The 23,783-nt window shown below is 39.1% G+C and overlaps 1 protein-coding gene across 1 annotated transcript in view; it reads left to right on the plus strand.

The window, feature by feature from the left end:
• HCN1 (hyperpolarization activated cyclic nucleotide gated potassium channel 1) overlaps positions 1 to 23,783 on the plus strand; it is a 207,241-nt gene that overhangs the window by 85,728 nt on the left and 97,730 nt on the right. The window lies entirely within an intron of this gene.

The following is a 23,783-nucleotide window of genomic DNA, read 5'->3' on the forward strand; positions in this document are numbered from 1 at the left end:
AAATGCTGCTGTGCAGTCCTGTTTCCACCTGAGTTTGGGTGAACTGATCACCCAGAGTGGAGCTGACTTCTGGTGCCTGGAACTGTGCAAAGAGGACTCCTTGTAACTGGCCAAGAGTGTACAAAGTACTTGCTCTGCCTTGTGACTGGCCGAGGGACAGCCTGAATCTCTATGTGAGATGTAGAAAAGCAGTATTTGGCTGAAACTTAGACCTAGAGCTATTATTTTGAACAGAGAACACTAGAACTGTTACTGTAAATTCCTGAAATAGCAAAATAGACATTTAGCCACATATCAAACATCACGTATCTTTGCATGCTCTGCATTGTGTCTCAGGAGGTTTTTAGGTACCTCAGGAGGAGTGTAGGTCTAGAGCAGTGTAGATCTGAGGTGTTGGATGGTGGGATACCACATGCTTGTTAACTCTTCATGGGCTCTGCAGGAAGAACTAAGAAAACCTGCAGTTACCTCTGTCCTCTGATACTCCTTTCCCAATCAGAAAGTATATTGATATTGCTGAATGCCTCTACCCACTATCACCAATCCTTGAAAGTATTACTTGAGTGAATTATCTTGACTTCTCACGTATTTTACCCCATCCTGCCTTACTGAACTGGTTTTATTATGCTCTTTTTCATTGCTTTCTTTTGTTCTCAGTTTGGTCTGAGTGTAGCTCCCCTTGAGAGAGATAAAAGTTCATCTACGTGAGCTCACTGAGCTTATAACAAAGCTTAGTGGTTTTTTTCTATTTTTAGGCAGAAGAATAAATTCCAGCTTGAGTTTCTTGTGTGATCAGTGCCATGTGATCTCAGAGTACAGGTGATGAAGAACTAAATACATAAATGCATAAGATGTCTCAAACAAGCATCAGAAGGGAAGGCAAAGTGGCTAAAAGCACCACTTTAGAACCCATTCCTTAGTTTGCATGTCACCTGTACACAGCAGAAGAAGGGGCAGACAGTGTATTAAGCAGATCTGACACAGGACATAGATTTAACTGGGACCCTTGTAAAAGTTTCTCTGAAGAATGAAAAACGTAACAGGTTGGGGATGTGATAGAGATAAACTGGCCTAGGTTGTCTTTGACTCATAAAAATTTTAACTTTGGGTAAATGAAGGCAGTAATTCATAAGGGAAAAAAACCAATAACATCTAACCACATTTTAAAGTAAGAACAAGAAAGTCAATAATCCGTGTATCAAGGAGAGGTACTTTGTTTTGTATTTTTAGGCCTTCTTGTAATGCAGAGAGGTCATCTCCAAAACCACTTAGTTATTGAACCTTATTTCACATTTCATAATTTCCCTTTATCACTTAGAGTAATTTTAATTGTCCATAACTGTTCTCCTTCCATGCAGCAGAAGAGTAGCCTCAGAGAACACAGAAGAGAGGGGTTATTTCCAAGTAAATGATTAGAGCACTGCACTAGAAAATCAAATTATATTGCAATGAAATGCAGCTATAAAAATGCTATTACTTTGGAGAATTTTATGTGAGAACCTTCATGGAATGATGCAGTAGGATTTGCAGGATCTACATGCAGGAGCACTAACTTCAGAGAAAAGAAATAATGTAATTGAGGAGGCGCTCTGGTCTGCAAGATGATGTAAAGCAGACTCTTCAAATAAAATAGAGTGATTTTAAACCAGAATGAATCTACATTTAGACAGGTGAAAAAACTTTCCAGTGATGCTAACCTTACTATGTAACATTAAAATGATGGACAGATTCCTGTTTGGTTGATTTGGTTGTTTTTTCCCCATTGCATCAAGGCAACTGGTAATATTCTTAAAGTAATGTACTTGCTAAGTGCTTTCCTGGATTGGGACCATGGAATACACACAGCATTTTGCAGGATTGATCTCCTGTAAAGTGTATGAAAAATCCCATATTTCTAGGGACTAGCAGTTTACTATCCTTTATTTTTTCCTTTCTCTCTTTTTATCACTATTGGGATTAATAGAATTTTATTGTGTTAACGTTGTTGTATCCCTTATCACCCAAGTGTTTACAAATAGAGCATGAAGATTCCACAGCCCACATTTGCATTGACATTAGTACATTGGAACTTAAATCCTTTCTCTTGTGCTACTATTTCTAGTTCCTGTAGATTCCTAAGGGAAATGTGGAACAATTTCTTTGGAAAAATCCATTATAATACAGTGTTTCTGAACAGTGCTTTTTAAGTAATCCTTAAAATCTCACAGATTCTTCCAACCTCACAGACATTCTGGTAACATCTTTGAATTACTTGAGTGTGGAGATGAGTGGGTGGGCTTGATAGAGAGGAGGAAGCTGTGAAAAAAACCCTGCTATGTGGAACAGAGATTGTTTGTTAAATTACTCGTCTGGCTTTCTTATAGTTTGCACTGAATAGACTCTACCACTTCTGCAGTTACATGGTATTCTTTAGACTGTATCCAGTATGACAGACTTATTACTATGACACTATGATCCAGTGTCTCAAAAATCAGGTAGACTGAAAGTTTATCAAAAATCAATTCAAAATAATAAAACCAGCCCTTCTTGCTGCTGTGGTATTTTGTGAAAAAAATATCACAGTATTTCATAGGGGTGGAAACAGATTGGATTGTGAGCAGTGCTTCTCTCTTTGGTGTCTGACAAAAGAGGCAAGGTAGAGAGAGACAAATAACTGTCTGCTTTCCAGTGATGCCAACCTTCCCATACAAAGTTGAAATGATGGACAGAGCCCTGCTTGGCTGGTTGGTTTTTTTTCCCCCACTGAATCAAGGCACTTGCTCATGCCCTTAAAATAAAGTACTTGCTAAGTGCTTTGCTGGGTTAGGCAGAAAATGCTTATGCTGCATCACCTGCAAATGCATATTCGTTATTATAAAGTTCTTGTTTGGTCAAATGCTGGGGTACTGTTGTAAGGTAGATCCATATCATGTAGACAGGAGGTGGTGAGAAATTTCTGCTGCTGAGGCAGCCTGATTAAAATGTTTTCATGATTGTAGTCAGTTTGGTAATTCTGAGTTTGCCATGTAAAATAGCAAGGATTAGTTCTCTACCAATATATTTTATATTTGCTGTCATATTTTTATATAAAATATTCTTGACAAATGTAGCAACCCTTATCTTCAGTCAGTATGGTACATTAAAGGTTTGTTTTGGTAGCAGTGCACTTTTTATCAATGAACTATGTGTGAAGCAGTCTATGGTAGATTAATCCATTTCTATCAATAATCTTTCCAAAATAACACCAATATATCTATCCCTCATTGACACAAACTCTCAAGCAATGGGGAAAAAACACCAAACGAAAACAAATCAATGCAAGAAATAAAAACTAAAGCGAGTAAATGGATGATGTGGCTCACATGGCATTTGGCTTCGTGCTGCTGCTGAAAAATCCTACTCCCGGCCCAGCTCTTGCTGAACTGGAGGAAATCAAATGCAAATTCAGGCATGTGAAATGGAGTTTCACACATCTGAGACAGCCAATTAATGTGATTTTTAGTTTTCCACTCTTTTGGTAATGTGGGACTTCTGAGTCAGGAGAAGGGTTTTTTTCCTTATTATTTATTTTGTTCTAATATGAGGATTATTTATTTTGTAATTTTCTTTGAGAGTTGTTTACTTTATTGCTACTGGCTGATACAGAGAAAAAGAATTAATTTCATGATGTTTTTAGAATTAGCATGCACTCTACTGTCAGGCCAGCAAAACAAAATTTCATATACCTCCTTTACTGCATATTTTTATTCCTAGGAATGCAGCTATGAAGAATAAATCTAATCCAAAATATTTGAGCTGTCAAAAATTCAAATTCATAAGCTTATGAATACCCCTAGGTGGCACTACATGCTTTTTTTGTTAAAAAATAATCAAATATTTTATATGTAAATAAAAGCAAAATCATAATAGTTTAATACCCATGATGAATACATTCCATATTTTCTTCAATAAAGGTGGCTAACAAGCTTTTTTTTAACAACTGTCATGGTTTAACCTCAGATGGCAACTAAGTACTAAGCTGCTGTCTCGTTTCCCTTTCCCCCTTCTCTCATCAGTGGGATGGGGAGGAGATAGAGGAAAGAAAAGAAAATAGAACTCATCCGTTGACATAAGAACAGTTTAATAACTGAAACAAAGTAAAAGATAATAAGAATAACAACAGCTACTACAATAATAATAGCAGCAACAAGAATAATAATTATAATCACAATAATTGTAATGCTAATACTACTAATAATAATTGTAACCAAAAGGAGAGGGAGAGAGGGAAATAAAACCCAAGAAAGTCTAGTGATGCACAACAAAGTGCTCACCACCCACTGACGGATGACAAACCGTGTCCTTGAATCCTGATCGTCTTCCTATCAGGTAATTCCCCCAGTTTATGTCCTGGCCATGTCGGTCTGTGTATGGAATATCCCTTGGCCAGGTCGGATCAGCTCTCCTGGCCATTCTCCCCCAGCCTTTGTGCACCTGCTGACTGGCAGAGCACAGGACACTGAAATGTCCTGGATTTAGGGCGAGCACTGCTGAGCAACAACTAAAACATCAATGTGTCACCAACATGATTCTCTTACTGAATACAAAACACAGCACTGTATCAGCTAGTAAGAAAAAAATCATTCTATCCCAGCTGAAACAAGTAAAATAACTCATGGAATACAATTTTTCTTTTCTGAGGATTGAGTGATATTCTACTAAAGATTTTTTAGAATTTTGTGAAAAATATGTACAAGGAATTGAATACAGAATTTTCTTTTTAAAAGTATAAAAAATTCACTAAAATGTGTTCGTATTTTTATTTAAATTTTAACATGTTTTAATACTTCCCTGGTAAAGCCATGCCAGCAGGGACACAGGGGACAAATGGGAGTGGACTGGGTCTGAGTGGTTGACCTGTTTCATAAGAATAAAGGTTCTCACACATTGTGTGTGTGAATTAATTCATTCTGGTGACCAGTAAGTGTAGAAGTATGTTAACTATTATGTTCTTCTTTTTCATCTTTGGCTACAAAATCTGGACAAGACTGTCCCAGGGGTTTGTGTGAAGACAGAAGACCCCCCACGAGACTGGGTCAGCTTTTTGTGTGGTACAAACACCGGGCAGTGCAGGACTAGGGCAGAGCTGCATGGCTGATCACGCTCATCTTGGTTGCGTAGAGTTTGGTTGTCAAAAGAGTCTGTCAAAGGAGCAGAGGAGCTACAGCTGTTAACTTCCTACCCTCTTCATTCCCCAAACCGGGAAGAAAAGGCCTGGCATTGGTTCAGCCCTCTTTTGGATCTCTTAATATGGGGAACGAATGCCCTTGGAGAGTGGAGACCAAAACCCCAGCTACTGCAGTAAAACAACCTAGAAAACCCTCCCCAAGGGTATTTAGGTGCTAAGACTAAATGAGTCTTCCCAGGGGTCTTTTGAATTTCCATCATCCAGATTTCCTTCTCAAGCAACACTGGGGGGTTCTTCCACAGAGGATACCCAGCTGACTCATTTATTGCAAAAGGCAGGAGGCTCTGAGTTGTCTGTATGTCTGATATGAGAGGAGTTTTCTCTGGTTCTTGTCTTGCCTTTTTTATTATACAGAGGTGTCCTGTGTATGAATCACCATTATTGCTGGGCTCCAACTGGTAAATTATATGTACAGGTGTAGGTCTGTGTCTATTTCTGTGTAGACTTCAGGGTGATCACAAATATCGACTGCATTAATAAACTTCAAAAGGTAAAGCATGACAGCTGAGCTGCTAGCAATACCAAAAAGGAATATCTGTGAAACTTTTCGTAGCAGTCAGCACTTGTGGTAACATCTGTGCCATTGCTGAAGTAGCACTGCAGGTGATGGCTTCAGTCCTGTTGGCTTTGGCACAACTGTTTCTGTGACATCTGATGCAGAAGAACTGAAGTAACCAAAGCTGAAAAACACAAAAGAACCTTTAACTGTGTCCTAAATTAGTATTAGTCACAAGGGAGTTTTACAACTAATGAAGTGTTAGACACCTAGAAGCCTCCTGGATTAAAATGAATAGGCTATGTGTTGGAGAAGAACAAGCTGATAGAATTGTATGGTCATAGAATTTCAGGTTGGAAAGGACCCACAAGGATCATAGGGTACAACTCCATTTTAATCACATGACTATCAAAACTGAACAGCAGGATCAAGGCATCCTTCAGATATTCCTTGACCTCTGAGAGGTTTGGCGCTGTAGGAAGGCTGTTCCAGGGAACGGCTATCTTCTCAGTAAAGAACCTTTTCCTGAACTTCCCTTGGAGCAGCTTCATTCCACTTCCTTGTGTCCTGCTGCTGGTCACCAGGGAGAAGAGATCAGCGCCTCCCCTTCTCTGCCTCCCATGAGGAAGGTGTACCCTGCTGTCAAGTCCCCCCTCAGCCTTCTCTCCTCCAAGCTGAACAAGCCAATTGACCTCAGATACTCAGTCTTGCCCTTGAGACTTCTACCATCTTGATCACTCTTCTGGACACACTCTAATAATTTGAAATCCTTCTTCTATTGAGATACCCAAAATTGCAGATAGTACTTGAGATCCACACCAGTGCGGCGTAGAGTGGGACGACATTCAGACATCCTGGATTTTCATTGTATGTGTTATACTGCATGGTATTTTTTCTGAATCCTAAGCCTGGATTGGCCACATCTAGGTGATGTTGCTTAGCAGGACAGGTTTTTCACCTTTTTAAAGTTGGTGTAAAATAAGTAATAGGAATAGCAAGAAACTGTACAGATTGTGCATGTTCTCTGTCTTGGATTTCAGTGCTTGGTGACTTGGGCTAGAGTGTATGTTTATATATACAGATTTAATGGAAAGTGATGACTCTTTCCTGTCAGCTTCCTGCTAAATTGTGTTTGAGTCCACAAAACATACCAAGCAGAGTGTTTTCTCACAGGTCATCGGAGAAAGATGGGTAAATGCTCACATGACATCCTCCAGTTGGTTAGGTAAAATCTGGTGTCCATGTGAGTCCTGTGTAAACTTCAAAATATGCAAAATCTATACATTTGTCTCCAGCTTGCATTTCAGAAAAGAGCATTTACATCATCAAGGCAAATTTTACTGCTACAGATAGCAAAAGTGCAAGAACATTTAATACAGACTGTTATAACATTGCTGTTTGTTGAGAACAAAGAGACATGCATGTTCTCAGTGCCAGGAATATAGACACGCAAAACTTGAACTTACATACATTTTTATGTAGAGATATTATAATAGGAAATATTAATGGATCTTTTTGTTGTTTCAGGCATAAAATCAAAATGTGCAGTATCTGAGAAAACAGGGATTAATACTTGAAATGAACTAAAATCCATATGAACAACAGCTCTTGTGTTTCAGCTGTCTTTGCCAAACAGCTGTCTCTCCCTCTTGAGTACATGCCTCCCCAAACCTTTCTCCTCTTATGGCTGGGACAGACTGCCATTTATTTTGATTCAGCCACAAGAGGACAGGGAAAATGAAGTGAAATGTTGCATCCACTGAAGACAATAACAAACTCCTACTGACTTTTGGGAAAAAGGATTTCTCTGGGATACCTGAATGTTTATAGATCCCAAAAAAGAACTCTGTTGCATTCTTAAGGAAAGGTCTTTTTGAAATCAAAGAGATGGAGCAGGAAATCGCGTGCTGAGTGTGGCACTGTTTGGAGCTGCCTTTACACACACAAATGATTCATTTGATAGTGAAACACTGTTAAGGGGTGGTAGCTAAGGTAGATGCTATCCTTTATATGTTAGTACATTATATTCATCACTAGAAAACAAACCGTACACTGTTTTCCCATTTTAACAGTTGTATTTTAATGAAGAGAAAAGAACAGTACACTGATGGAATTACATTCTGCTCGTAGCTGAGAGGTAAATACTAAGAGAGCAGATAATTGTTTTAGAATTGTGCTCCTTCAGAAAGGAGGAATCAATAATCACTGAAGTGGAAAAGGAAGACCAATTGAAAGGAAAAATAAAAAGTTTGAAAGGAAGATGTTGGAGAGACCTGATTGTGATTTAGAGAGGATTTAGTCTGTGATTATGTAATCTTTTCCATCTTTTGAACATAACGATGTACTTCATTAGTTGTTTTGTTTTGACTTTCAGAGATACTGTTTGCTTTATTGTTACCATGGTGCAATGAACTCCTTTGTTCTTGGGGGAAAAAAAAATTAAAAAATTAATTATTTGGGATTTTTTAACATGAATAATATTTATCATTGTTTCTCGTGTAAAGAAACTGACTACTCCCACTCCATAATCCCAGGGGTGTACATGGGATGAGCACTATTTGTTGAAACTATATGTAAGAAATGCATGACCTCCATGTGGTGGGTGCACAAGAAAGCCCCAGAAGAGTCCTCTGTCTTCTGTCACTTTTTGTCCAGGTAGCCAGTAGACAGCCGGGGATGAACTGTAGCATCCATGTCTCTTGCTTCTCAACAATGAGCTTTTCTGCAGCTCATGTTTAAAGAAGCACAAGTGAGCAGAATAAGTGCAGGACTTGGGCATAACACAGTCTGAATAGTTAACATGAGGCATGTTAAAAAAGTAAGACAACTTCTTTATTTATTTTTAATGTGTTTATTTCAGAAATAGAAGTCAGCTGGTAGCCAGTCAAACCACCAAGGATTTCCCAGAATGATCGTGACTGTGGGTTGGGACTTTTTTTTTCAATTTTATTTATGACATTTTAATGTCTAGAAAACATGTGGGTGACCCAGGAATGAATATTATTTTTTTTTCTGGGCATCTGAGGAGACAAAACTGTATTTGGCAGGTTGATTTATAAAAAAATGGCCATTGTTTATTGCTGCTTGTGGGGCTGGGAGTATTAAAGCAAGTTCCATGCAGATGTACTCCCCAAGTGACAGGGTCATTTGGGCAGGTGATAAATTGTCCAGAGTAATTTCAAAATTGTACTTCAGGGAATACTGCCTGGTAGAGAATTGAGTAAGTGCTACTCCACATTCAGCAGTCTTTCAGAAAACTCCCTGCAACCTGTTTTCATTGCTTACAGAGCATCTCCACAGGGCAAGAACTGTGTTGAAATACCGTTTTTGTAGCTCTGTAAAACCATGACTTTTCCTGCTCTTTTTCCTAACTAGAGTGATGGTACACTCATGCATACCCCACAGGCACACAACAGTTATGCAGCTGGAAAAGTATTTGGAGATAAAACATTATCTGTCTTGTGGGATGGGGTTGCTTAGAAACGCTTCGTATTTTATTTTCAACACCTCATTAGAAATAAGAGGGGCTGATAAATAAGAGGGTCTGCCACCATCCCCACAAAATACTTCAAGACACCCTGACCGTCTTTATGAAGGGTTCAGCTTACATGCTTGATCATGGCATGTGGGCAAACCTAGTCAACTGGAAAAAAACAAAGAGCAAACCCAAAGGTCCTGGCTCTATTACAGCATTAGACAATGTCAGAAGAGGGCAGCCCTGCTGGCAGCAGGCCGGTACTCCTCCTGGCACTCACCACTTCTGTTGCTTGGGGATGTGCTTCAGTGCCGCTTTATCCATCTCTGTCAGCCACGCGTGAGATGCTGTCGCCCAGGGCACCTGATGGCACTATCCGAACAGTGCACAGTCTTAGCCCGTTTCCATGCATGATGAGTTGGTTTTCACATGGGTTTGTTCTCCTCCCTCCTGCCACCTCGGTGTTCTCTATTGTCCTCTCCCTGGGCTATTAGCTGTACCATGGCCTTTGGAAACACTTGAAGCACCTAGTGCTTAGCTGGTGCTGCTGAATGCAATGATAAAAATACCTCACCATCCCACTGTCGCTCTGCAATTGCATAAATACTGTTCTTGCTATTCAGTCTCCATCACAGCACAGTCACAGAGTTGTAATCTGTAGGAGACTGGGAGCAAACAGGATAAATGGCTTCAGGATTTAGCCTTCTGGAAACAAAGGATTTCTGTAATTTAGGATTAACTTAGGAAAAGGGAGATGATTGGAATATCATTGAAAACTTGCAAACTCATCTGTTTTTATTGTAGGCCTTAAAATAATGCTTTTCTTTCTCTGTCCCAGTTCCTGGAGTTGAGTGATTTTGCAAATATCTCAGACTTATTACTATTTTCTTTTTTTTTTTTTAATAGCTAATTTTAGCCACCAGTTTCTGAGGGAAGTTTGATAGGCATGCAAATATGAACAACCCAAAGGATATTTTTAAGTGAATCACAGGTTTTGCAGGGTCACCTGAATCACAATAATACTGGCTTGGAGTTGGCAATATTTCTACAGTGTGGTGGTTGAAATACTGACCTTTTAATGGCAGTCATTTGGTACAATCATTCTAAAAAAAGGATGGAAGAGTTACTTATTCTGAACTGGAGAATCTTTTATGAATATTTTTTGATATAATATTCATGTTCTCCCTTGGAGTATATAAAAGAAAAAAGAGGGTATGGCACAGGGACAGGGTATAGCAAAAGTAGAACTTGGAATAGAGGAACTGAAATTGTACTGCAGGGATGCTTTGGGGAGCAAGAATATGAGAAAGCACAGAAATCAGGGGAAAATTCTCATCTACTTACTGAAAGTAAATCCTTTTCCTCCAGATGTTTAGTAACAGGAGAGTCTGCCTTTAAAAGTACAAAGTGAGCCGGAATCTCAATGCTAATTTGGAATGCATTGAAACAGGAACAAGAAAGTTCTTGTAACAGCAGTGTAAATGGAATCAAAGATAAAACTATCAAATATCCCAAAGGAAATGTTCCAAAGTGTTCCATTCGTTCAAGGAAAAATTTAAAAAGTAGGGGTACATGGGATTATTCAAAGAGCATGTTTACTTCAAGTTCTTAGTCCACAGTTTAGCTTCACCATGTGTCTTCTCCATTGGCTGCCAGACTGTCATTATGGGTTATGCTGTTGTTCACCAGCCAGTTTGATTCCAGCTGGACTTTGGAGACAACTTTGGTGTCAGCAGGGAAAGCAGAAGCAGGACACTGCAAAAAAGGCTGTGTGGGGGTTAGCATACTAATCCCCCTCAGAAGCCAAAGAGTGAATGCATTTGGTTCAAAAGAAGTGTGAAATGAGAGATGTTTTTGCTTTGTGCTGTGCTCAGTGCTGCAGTATTTCGTAGTCTGTGATGTCAAGGAAGAGCTGACACAAGCACCAACCTGCACTGACTGTCCTGATGTGAGGGTGCTTTAATTGTTGGTGTGCTTGTAACAGGTTGGACTGGAGGGAGGTCAGGGAGTTAAAAGCTGCATGAAATGCTCTTGACAACAGATGAAATTCTGTCACTTTTCTTTTGTAAATAATCTGTAAATAATAAACCTAAATTACTGAGCCTTCAGCAATGTGGTCTGGGTAGGATATTTCCCACAAAAGCTCACTATTGGTTGCTAAACCTGTAAGGTTTGCAGAACACAGGATGGAGCATGTAGTCCTGTGGAGCAACACGCAGCTGATTTTTCTGACATCCCTATGGATCCACTGGGAAAGGCTGCAGACAATCCCACAGACAATCGCTGGCAGTAGATCAGTGCAAGACTGCAAGAAATGAGTGCATAGAAGGTTGTTCCTGTTACCAAGTGCAGGATGGATTTAAATACTGCTCTGAAGGAGATCTGTCAGTAACATCTAGTTAGCAGAAATACTGATACAGTAAATCAACTACTTGAGAGGGCAGAGGTTTTCCTGGGAGAAACAATTGTGTGTATTGTCTGCTACAACATGAATGGCCAACTGAAAGCGTAGACTGAAGCTGTAGTGTAGCGGGTTCAGTTCGAAAACCGGGCAGAAACACCAATTTAGTGAAGTGGTTCTGTTCAGATTATCACTTACTTATTTTGTTTCTGTGAGATAAGAATTAGGAGAAAGCAAAGCAGGCACAAACCTTAAACAGTTGCGGTACAAAGGAAAAGTTTTATTACTAACAAAATTAAAAGTAAAGAGAAATAACAAGAAATTAAAGCAAATGCCCCCCTCCCCCTCTCCAGCCACTTCCCTCATTATTTCAGCTCACGCAAAGGGTACCAGAACATGGGATGTTAATCAGTGTTGCAGTTCTTGATAAGTCTCTTTCATATGCTTAAGGAAAAAAGGGTTTTCTTCAGCTGCACGTGGTTCCCAAACTGCCACGAACAGCAGACCTGCCCAGAAAGAAACAATCTGCTGTGGTGTAAAACATCTCTTCCATGAAAAATCTCACGAAAAATCTCACAGTTCCTTCACACTGCTGAACATAGGCTATCACATGGGGTTATTAATTCTTTTAAGGATGAGTTATTTTGGCCTGAACACAAAGGCTTTTTTTTTCGTGACGGGAAGTCTCTAAAAGCCTCTCAATACTTCTATATAGCCTGGCATAGGCGCTCTTCACAATTTTCATGGGCCACACGTGAACTTGTCATCCCCCCATGTACTTCAAATGGATTAAAGAGACAAACAGTTTGTGGTATTACAGTTTCTTACCACAGCATGCAAGAAGGTTTTTGAGCTGCGCGCCAGAATCGCGGCACCGCCCGTCCAGGAAGCCGCGCCGGATGGGTTTAGCTGTGTGGCAGTCCATGGCTGGTTTTAGCTGTGCAGCAGTCTATGGCTGGTTTTAGCTGTGTGACAGTCCATGGCTGGTTTAGCTGTGTGGCAGTCCATGGCTGGGTTGAGCTGTGCGGCAGTCCATGGCTGGTTTTAGCTGTGTGGCAGTCCATGGCTGGTTTAGCTGTGAGCAGTCCATGGCTGGTTTGAGCTGTGAGCAGTCCATGGCTGGTTTTAGCTGTGTGGCAGTCCATGGCTGGGTTTAGCTGTGAGCAGTCCATGGCTGGTTTTAGCTGTGTGGCCGTCCATGGCTGGTTTAGCTGTGTGGCCGTCCATGGCTGGTCTGAGCTGTGTGGCAGTCCATGGCTGGGTTTAGCTGTGGCAGTCCATGGCTGGTTTGAGCTGTGTGGCAGTCCATGGCTGGTTTAGCTGTGTGGCAGTCCATGGCTGGGTTTAGCTGTGAGCAGTCCATGGCTGGTTTAGCTGTGTGGCAGTCCATGGCTGGTTTGAGCTGTGTGGCAGTCCATGGCTGGTTTAGCTGTGTGGCAGTCCATGGCTGGTTTTAGCTGTGAGCAATCCATGGCTGGGTTTAGCTGTGTGGCAGTCCATGGCTGGTTTAGCTGTGCGGCAGTCCATGGCTGGGTTTAGCTGTGTGGCAGTCCATGGCTGGTTTTAGCTGTGTGGCAGTCCATGGCTGGTTTAGCTGTGAGCAGTCCATGGCTGGTTTGAGCTGTGAGCAGTCCATGGCTGGTTTTAGCTGTGTGGCAGTCCATGGCTGGGTTTAGCTGTGAGCAGTCCATGGCTGGTTTTAGCTGTGTGGCCGTCCATGGCTGGTTTAGCTGTGTGGCCGTCCATGGCTGGTCTGAGCTGTGTGGCAGTCCATGGCTGGGTTTAGCTGTGGCAGTCCATGGCTGGTTTGAGCTGTGTGGCAGTCCATGGCTGGTTTAGCTGTGTGGCAGTCCATGGCTGGGTTTAGCTGTGAGCAGTCCATGGCTGGTTTAGCTGTGTGGCAGTCCATGGCTGGTTTGAGCTGTGTGGCAGTCCATGGCTGGTTTAGCTGTGTGGCAGTCCATGGCTGGTTTTAGCTGTGAGCAATCCATGGCTGGGTTTAGCTGTGTGGCAGTCCATGGCTGGTTTAGCTGTGGCAGTCCATGGCTGGGTTTAGCTGTGAGCAGTTCATGGCTGGTTTGAGCTGTGGCAGTCCATGGCTGGTTTGAGCTGTGAGCAGTCCATGGCTGGTTTGAGCTGTGAGCAGTCCATGGCTGGTTTGAGCTGTGTGGCAGTCCATGGCTGGTTTAGCTGTGTGGCAGTCCATGGCTGGGTTTAGCTGTGGCAGTCCATGGCTGGGTTGAGCTGTGTGGCAGTCCATGGCTGGGTTTAGCTGTGGCAATCCATGGCTGGTTTGAGCTGTGGCAGTCCATGGCTGGTTTAGCTGTGTGGCAGTCCATGGCTGGTTTGAGCTGTGGCAGTCCATGGCTGGTTTTAGCTGTGCAGCAGTCCATGGCTGGTTTAGCTGTGTGGCAGTTCATGGCTGGTTTGAGCTGTGAGCAGTCCATGGCTGGGTTTAGCTGTGAGCAGTCCATGGCTGGTTTGAGCTGTGTGGCAGTCCATGGCTGGTTGAGCTGTGTGGCAGTCCATGGCTGGGTTGAGCTGTGTGGCAGTCCATGGCTGGGTTTAGCTGTGGCAATCCATGGCTGGTTTGAGCTGTGGCAGTCCATGGCTGGTTTAGCTGTGTGGCAGTCCATGGCTCGGTTTAGCTGTGTGGCAGTCCATGGCTGGTTTTAGCTGTGTGACAGTCCATGGCTGGTTTAGCTGTGCAGCAGTCCATGGCTGGTTTAGCTGTGAGCAGTCCATGGCTGGTTTGAGCTGTGGCAGTCCATGGCTGGTTTTAGCTGTGAGCAGTCCATGGCTGGGTTTAGCTGTGTGGCAGTCCATGGCTGGTTTGAGCTGTGAGCAGTCCATGGCTGGGTTTAGCTGTGAGCAGTCCATGGCTGGTTTAGCTGTGAGCAGTCCATGGCTGGGTTTAGCTGTGAGCAGTCCATGGCTGGTTTTAGCTGCCTGCGGCTCTGGGACAGTTCCCCCCACCCAACGACCCAGGGTCCGTGCCGCGGCATTGGGAAAGGGAGGGGCAGGGGTCCCGGCCCGGCCCAGCGGGGCCCGGAGGCTCGGAGCCCCCCCCACCTTCCAGCAGGCATGCTCCGACCAAAGGTGAATCATGCTTTCCATGCAGTTTAAATACGTAAATTGTGAGAAGCGTCATTAGTCTAAAAGACTGTTCATCAACTCAGGTTCAACCCACTACATGTAGTAATTGTGCAAAAGGTGTTTATTTGTGTAGTCTTCAACAATAGATCACTCAAGACTCAGAAGCCACATAAAATCTGACTGCAATGATGAAATGTTCAGATCAAATCTCTGAAGAGAGACCCTAGGTGTGCCTTCGATGTCAGCAAGAGCTCTGATAGGGAACCAGTCAGCTTTTGGAAAGTGCATCTAGTGGATCTGTCTTGTTCCTTTATTCCCATTAGGCATTGTGTTTAATGAGGTTAACTTGTTAAAAAAAAGTTACTAAATGTAGACTTTTCTTTGAGAGACTATATAATGGTAAACTCTGTGAGAGGTACTTAAACATTAGGCTTGCTGTGCACTAACAGTTTTCTCTTTCAAACAGGTTTTTTTTTTTCAAAATACCTTAGCATAATAAAATAACCATGTTAAAATTAACAATTATGTAATATTAATTTATTTTATCAAAAACAATGGAAAAAATCTAGACACGATGGTCCCTCATCTACCTTTCATTGTTAAAACGGATAGCATTAAAACTTAAAATCTAAGTTGATTCTGTATATTTTTCTGCAGAAAAATTTTAGCCTTCAGGCACAAGTGTGAATTTAAATATTTTGAAAAAGATATAAATCAAAGAACCCAAATAAGACCATGAAAGAACACTTTTTTTTCTTACTATATTTCCTCTTTTTTAATACTGCCTGTATGTCTATTTTGTCTTTTTTTTCTCAATCTCTCACTTTTTTAATCACACAGGGTATCTGTAGAGACTTCCTGAGTATTCAGGAATGTGAACAAATCATGCTTGTGTGTAAGCAAGCATACTCTCACTTTTTCTAACAATGATAGCCATGTATTTATCAGTTGTCGAACACAGAAAAATAGAATAATTCAGCATATGAATAACTCAGCTCTAGGCAGTTTTATGTACTAAGCCAAATAAACATAGTGCTTTTGAAGAGAGACTATCGTGTGCAAATTTCCAAAGTAATTTCTTTACAATGTTGATTTTTTTTTTTTTGCCCATATATATCTTTTTACCAGGCAGCTAAATTCTTAAATTCTGATGATGATTTTTAAGGCCAATTATTAAGATTATGATCCTGGTATGTTCTTTGTACCTGCCCAGGCATCTTTTTTTTTTTTTTTTTTTTTTTTTTTTTTTTTTTTTTTTAATTAGGCTTTTAAAACTCTAAAAGATATCTTCTGTGTGGTTTTGAGTGGCAGTAAGATTTTAACTGCAGACTTCATTTGCACTTCCCACAAGAAAGGTTTTCTATAATTTCGTTCAATTATCCGTATAATTTTTAAAATCATTTGTCAATATTATGAAGCATTGATTTAGACCACAAATCACTGATTCCTTACAGGAAGAATAATTAACTCGCATATATACTTTTAGATGTTATTTCTTGGATTTTTATGTCTCTGTGTTATTATGATATATGAGTGACTTGATTGTATTTGCTATTACAAGATTTTCATAGGAACAAATGGATTTCTTGTGTTTAGGGCTTTAAGCATTCAACTCATGAACAGTTCCAAATTTCACACAATATTAGCATTAATCAACTACCTTGAATTGTACTGATAGTGTTGGGGTTTTTTTGTAACTATTGACCTATGAACTCTTCAATTAATTTACTATAAAAAGCAGAATTCAGATTCTGATACAGTATGAAATTTTACATATTTTATTCACGTTATATCTAATCTTAACAACTCAAATCTATAAACATTAAAACAATGTGCCTCATAAAGCAACATTTCTTGGGCTTTTTAAAAGAAAGGTATTGCATGCTATTAAAATAAAGCATTGAGAACCAGTTTCATCTCAGAAGTTTTATTCCACAGGAAATTTAACATAATTACTAATTTTCAATTCCTTGCACATTATTTCCATGTTTGGAAGATTAACCTCAACAGCTTCAGAAAGACATCAGCTTAAATTCCCCAGAAGAAATATTCTTCATTATTTCTATTGTTTTCAGTGAGATCATTACACTGCCATATTATAATTAGGACAATTGATTTGAAGCTCAGCTATGTGGCAGTGTGACCTGGGGAGAAGGCATCATGTAAAAAGAACTGTGGTTAATGAACCATCCACTTAAATCTCAAAGTGATACTTTTAGGAGGAGTTAGGATCATGCAAGAGAAAAGTTTCTTTTGCTTTCCTACACACACTTTCTTTTGCTTCCCAAACCTGGTTCTGGCTGAAACAAGAGGAGCTACTTGAAATATTTGCCCCATGTTATGACAGACACATCTAGGGAAAAAACTGTTTTACAGCAATAGTTTCAGATACAATTTTTGTAAATGTGAAAACTTTCAAGTTTCTGTGTACATCTAATCTTTTGGTACTTCATGAGTTATCAAAAAGTATCTGATTTCATGTTTTATTCACAGAGATGGGAAGATAAAAATATTACTACCTTAAAAAAAAATGAAAAAAAAGAAGGTCAAGAATATACTGAGTTTGAAAGAAGTTGGTTACATGCGTCCTATTTGTACAATGATGATTGTACATATGTTGGATATGCTGTTGCTTTCTATGTGTTTCTAAATGCATAGAAAACATTGTAGCTGCTTTGTTTTTTTTCATTTTGATTGAATTATGCTGTTAGATTCAGGAGTCTGGGGACTGGATCGTGTCCCACCGATTTCAGTCTAAGGTACAGTCAGGGCACTGCCCTGTTCCCTCTCCTAAATACCTGTCTCTGAGGAAAAGACCTAGTGTGCTGAGGGTAGAGTGTAATTTCCTCCAAAGTTATGCCTTAAAATGGGAGATAAAAATGGGTTCAGGGTTTGAGAGACTTGAATGATCAAAAATGTTGTAGAATTAATTTTATCAGGCATGCATTTTTTGTGAAGACTTTGGTACTTCCTAAGGTTCTCCCTGTATTGTCTTGGCATTTAGGTATATTTTATGGTAGATTTCTTTTTAAATGTAAGTCTGGTATTTATTACTTTTTTCAGATTCACTAAGGATGAAAACTGCTCGTGTAAGTCTGTTAAAATTAGGGAACATAGACTTCAGAATCTGATACTAATTTCTAAACATGCAGTCAGGTATCTGATGTTTGAAAAGTTGCAAGCAGTGATATTTTTTAGGATTCACATTTCTTGTTCAACTGCCTTTTTGACGTAGTGGGAATCCCTGCTGTGGTGAAGAGTGATGGGAAATACCTTATTTCTCTTCTCTTGTTGCTGCCAAAGTACATCTTCACATTAATAAAAGAAACAATTCCTCTTGCTCAGCTAGTAAGAAAAATCTTAAATAATAATTTTGGCCATTTAGAAACTGGCTATATCTCCTAGCTGCCTTCTTTGTAAGATATAATAATTATGAAAAATAATAAATGTCCCTTCTAGCTCAGTTCCATGCTCAGAGGTCTCCAGCTTGAGTTCAGTGATGCTGTCAGTGAAGATACTTGACCCATCAAGAAGCTTGAGCTGAAGTTCAGGTGATGCTGATGTTTGAAATAATGTTGAAGTGGGAATAGACCTGCACATCAAGCTGCCAAAGCTGTCAATCTCTATGTTCATGTACAGTTCCAGTATTATTTGCCATATGGTCACACTCAGTTTGGTACTATGACTTAAGGAGAAGAGTTTCAGCTGAACTTTGTCACAGAGGCATGCTGTTAGTATTGCATGTGTATGTCTTTCTGACAGCTGTGAAATGTTTTTTGTTTTACTTTGCTTCACTTAAGATAAAAGCTTAGCCTAATAAGTTACTTTGTGTCATCAGTGTAAGTGATGAATGAGACCTCCACCTCTGTAGAAACAAGTGAGAATTTGCACTGGTTATTTTATTTCAGAATCCTGGATACTTTGTCATTTGCTTGCTTTTTTCATTGCGGAGATAAAGTGACTGCTCCTCTCTATTTAGATGTCGGGACAGGTCCCACACATTTATGACACAAGGATAGAAAAACCACACATTATGACAGGAAAGGCATGCCCTCTGTGTGAGAATTGATATTTAGTATGGCATTGGCCAATTTACAGCAGAAAATAAATATTGCAGAATTTATATGTGGTAAATAAATATTGCTTCCTGGTTATACATTACCCTTTCAAGTCTTGCCTAAATATTCCTTCAGCAAATTAGTTACATTAATGCTGTCAGGTTTAACCTGTCATTTTTCTATTTTGTTGTGCTGTTCTTTTTGATCAGCAGAAGCTGGCTTCTATTTGTACATTTCCTTGAATTGGAATAAATGAGACTCCTATTATAAAACCCAATGTCAGATTGACTCCGTCTAGAAAGTAACAAATTTTAAAGGTCACATAAAACAGGCCATTCTCAGCTCTTTTTTTCTGAATATGTTTGATTAAAAATAGTTTGCTCTGTTTATTAAATCACTGTTTTCCCTTTAGGGCCAGCTAAAGCAGAAGCAGATCTTTGCATTTGTCATCATCTTAAGGTCACAAATACAATTGAATTAGATAATGATATATACCTTTTCCCACTACTGAATTATCAGTGATGAATTATTTATCATAAAGTTAGGCAGACATATCAGGAGTCAGTTGAGTGTAAAATGTTACCCTGAGGGCATAGCCAGGCATTTCAATCAATGCATGTTTACCTCTACTTGTGCAGACGTATTTCCAGTGTAGAGTGTGGTAACCTGCAACTCTGAAAGAAACTGGTTTTGGTAGGAGCTGAATCAGACCTATGGTATCCCAAGTGATATTTATGAAGAATATCTTTTGAAGCTGACTTGTCAAATATGAAACGGATAAACAAAAAAGCCATGGTTGCCTTTCATTGTTTAAAGAAGATTGAGAGATGGATGCTCAAAAAGAGGTGTTGTGCTCTCCCTTTTATATTACTTTATTTCCAGGGGAACTTTGTTGCAAGTACTATCTTGAAAGTAAACATTCAGCTCAGGTAGGAAAATTCAGATCCTACAGTTTATGATCTCTGTTTAGTTGGTGCTCTGAGGGATAAACCTAATAATTTTGGGCTGACTCAGAGGCCGGAAAAAAAAACCAAAACCTTGTCACTTTTATAACTGTTATTTTGCCCTGCAGTCTAGCCTGGAGTTTCACTGTTGCTCTAAGTGCAGGTTTCAGCGTGCCTTCCAGAGCTGCACATGTGTGGCTCTCCCTGTTTCCCCACTGTGGCTGTTTAACATTCCAGGCTCCACACACAGCTCACTTGGTGCAAGTGCCATTTCATACTGCCCAAGGCATGGTGCAGATCTTAGTTTGAGGACTAAACCTAAGAGAGCTTTGCGGTGCTAAGCACCCTTAGTACTTCTGAGGAGTGGAAGAGGTGTCTCATGACACCTCATGAACTCAATGATCTGAGATTTGAATTAAGTTTTTCTAAGAAATTTTTTCATTTAATCAGAATTAAATTCTGATAATTTATATTAACCAATATTTATATAAACTGAATCTAAAAATCAAAGGCAGTGGAGTCACCATCCCTGGAAGTGTTCAAAAAACTACCGGATGTGGCACTTGGTGCCACGGACTAGATGGCATGGTGGTGTTTGGTCAAAAGCTAGACTTGCTGATCTTCGAGGTCATTTCCATCTTTTTTGTGGTTCTATGATTGTATGGTTCTGAATGGAACTAAAAATCACAACTGAACAAATATTACATGCCAGTTATCAGAAGGCAGAAGAGGTAACCTATGCATTCCACGACAGCAGTTCAACAAATTTTGTGTTCACTTAGTTAAACTATATGTGTGCTGTTAATTGAATATGACAGCCCTCAAATACAGTTAAGCATGTGGGCTGGTAAGACTGGAATAGTTTTTCTGTCTCAAGCTCAGAAATCAAAGTTAGCAGGACCAGTTTGATATATACACTCCATTATAAATGTGAGGAAGGAACAGCCTGCTTTCTGCTTCTTACATGGGAATAAAAGGAGTCATTAATAAAGTGTGAGTGAAAACTGAGATAAAACATGTGAAGTCTGACTTCTTCAGCAATTTCTTATTCCCTGTGAGCAATACTGTGCCAAAATAATGAAAACTGTTAACCTGTGGTTCCATTTCAGCCATTGTCAGAGGCATTGTCAGTTATTCAGGAAAAAATTTAAGGTTTCCAGGCTATTGATAAAAGCTTGTAAAATTAATTTAGGAAGAAATTATAAGTTCTTAGAAGCAAGTTCACAGGCTAAAATTTTATTAAACATTTTTCAAGTGTATGGAAACTGTGAAAAATGGCAGTATTATAGCCAAACATAAGCAGACAAACATGATAATAAAAACTATCATGTGTAATTGAAATGAAGCTGAGTAGTAATGAGCTGAGTAGTAATGAAAAGGAGAAATATTTATGAAATCTTTCCTATTATATGAAACAAAACTGTGGGAAGAGTTTTTTCTCAGGAGAATTGTAATTTTTTCTCAGGTGCAGTAATCTTAAGTAATTCTATTAATTTTTTAGAAATGCATTGTCCAAAATTTACAGCTCTTCCTGGTTAAACCTAAATATTTAGGTATGAAATCAAGAATCTAATAAATAAATAAATAAAGCAGCCAGATTTTCAAACATGTTTTGCAGTTGTAATTTCTGCTTATTTCCATGGTATTTTTGCATGGTATATGTTTAATGATAGCCATTTGTATTTATCTGCATGAGTGAATGGCTTAGGAGCTTAACTTTAGTTGTGTGCAAGTCTTTGAGTTCTTTTTGTTATTAATAGTATTGTTATATTGTTATTAATAGTAATAGTTTTGTTAAGAAATTCATTGAAACAGAGAAATTTGAGCACACATCTGTACTGCAGAATCAAGGTGAATTGATTTGTGGTCTTAGATTTGCTGGAGGTCCAGCTGATGGGCAAGCCACCATTTGCTCAAATGCATGGCATTAGTTTCCTGTGCTCCAGTTTATCTCTGAGAAAACTACACTTCACATATCTCCTAGGAGTTTTTATGCGGTTTAGCTCATTAATACAGGAATTGTAATTTGCGATTACCAAAAATAAGCTATAAAAATATGACTTCTTTTGCTACTCTTGTTTCAATGTATCACAATCAATTCCTGAACGGGAGAACATTAAACATGCAATGTATGACTTCAGTCCACAGGGCATTTTGGTTATTAGTTTAAAAAAAATCAACACATCCCACCCCTCCCACCCACAAGTATAAATATGTCAATACAATACTATGGGCAAATATTGTTGTTTACGTTGTACAATGTATGCTTGCAGTATTTAATTTTTTTTCCAATGAAATATGCATTTCCATAAATTCCTTCATGAAAAAAAACCTGCTGTTATTTGCTAGAAAGTGAATATGCAGAGATTATTTTTAAAGGTTTTTCCAACACTTGCTTAAGATTTTTGTGTTGAAGTTAACTTCTTTAACACAGAGGCATCACAGTTATTAGGATAGACTACACAAATATTAGACTATATAAGCAAAAGATAAGTGATAAAAGAATGGTATGTTTGAAATGCTGATAAAATATTACCATGTTATGCAATCTAGGTAACATCCTGGATATGTTCAAGCATTTTTAACATGGAGCACTAAGCTTCACAGAAACTACTTCTGGAGCAGTTTCAGAAATGATGGAAGTTTGCAGTGTTTTACACAGACTGTTGCAATAGTTTCCTTTGATGGATTTGGTTTCATACAAAATTTTCAACATTTTAGCATTCTTGGAATATGTGACCATTTCTTCAGAGGCACACTGATAATGAAAAGGCTTTGAAGAAAACAGTGACAAGATGCAATGGTCCTCGAAAAGCCCAAGCCCAACAGCACAGTGCCTAAGCCCATTGTTGAAGAGGCCGAATGAGGATTCAGGAGTCTTGGGTATATGTGACTGCTTGGTTTGGACTCTGAAGAGTTTTGACAATCAGGTCTTTCCCTGGGTCTCTTACAGTAAAGCCTAATGGGAAATATGAAGGAAAATTTCTGACACTTTTCATGTGATCAGAAATTATCTGCTATTTGCAGTTGTAGTATAGGAACCATGCGGACAAAGTACAACCTAAATGAGTGCTAGTATTCCAAACCAGTAGTAATCCTTGCCATTTTTTCCAGTTCTTCAAAAGAAGATTATTTCAGTGCACACATCCACTCTTTTGGTTCATAACAGCTACTGAAATTGAAGCTATTGAAATAGCTGTAACATAAACACATTTCTTAGCAAGAAAAATGTGTAATAGTGACACTTTCTTACTGTTTACGGTATCTCCTAAATATCAGTGTTATCTTCCCAATTTTGACAGCAGCTAGATGGTATTTGGATAGGATTTATGTTACAAGCATCTGTTTCCAATGACTGTTGAACTGGAATTTGGAATATATTCTCTTTAAATCCCCTAAACTGAAAACATGTTTTGTACATAGTGTTAATATTTGAGGTATGTTTCTAATATGCAGATTTTGCCTTTTGGAACTCAAAACATAGACTGCCATTTTCAAGCAATGACCAACTCCCACTAACAGAAAGTTGAAGACATCACAATGTGCTCTCCATATTTGCATTTGTCATATATAAATTCATTTACAATGTGGGTACTTAATTTTTGCTTTTAGTTTAGATATGTAAAGGTTAGGACACAAACATTCCCTCTTTCATGTGTGAATTCTTTTATTTACAAACACAAAATGTCATGTGCCAGTATGCCCATATACCTCTAGCAATCTGATGTCTTCAGTCCTAAATCCTCTGATTTCTATGTCTAGCCACACTATTAAATAGTATTTTATACTTCCGTGAAATACCAACTGGCCATTCTTCAGCTTCTAAATATAGCTCCTTCATAGTGAAAATCATGCATATTAAAATGTTTCTATATATATTTATATGTTTATATATTTACTTTTAGTTGATTGAATTGTGTAAAAAGTACAGAATATGTCTGTATTTATAGACTGGAAGTACATTAAAACCAATAGTAGAGAACTACTAAATGCATTTTTTTATGATATTTGGCAGCTGACTGCTGCTTTTCATGAAAATTCTGTCCAACAAATTTTCCCATGAAAAACCTCTGTTGTTTTTGAGAATTTTATATGTGATTTACTGTA

The sequence above is a fragment of the Corvus moneduloides genome, chromosome Z, assembly GCF_009650955.1.
Source record: "Corvus moneduloides isolate bCorMon1 chromosome Z, bCorMon1.pri, whole genome shotgun sequence".
In the NCBI taxonomy this organism is placed as follows: Eukaryota; Metazoa; Chordata; class Aves; order Passeriformes; family Corvidae; genus Corvus; species Corvus moneduloides.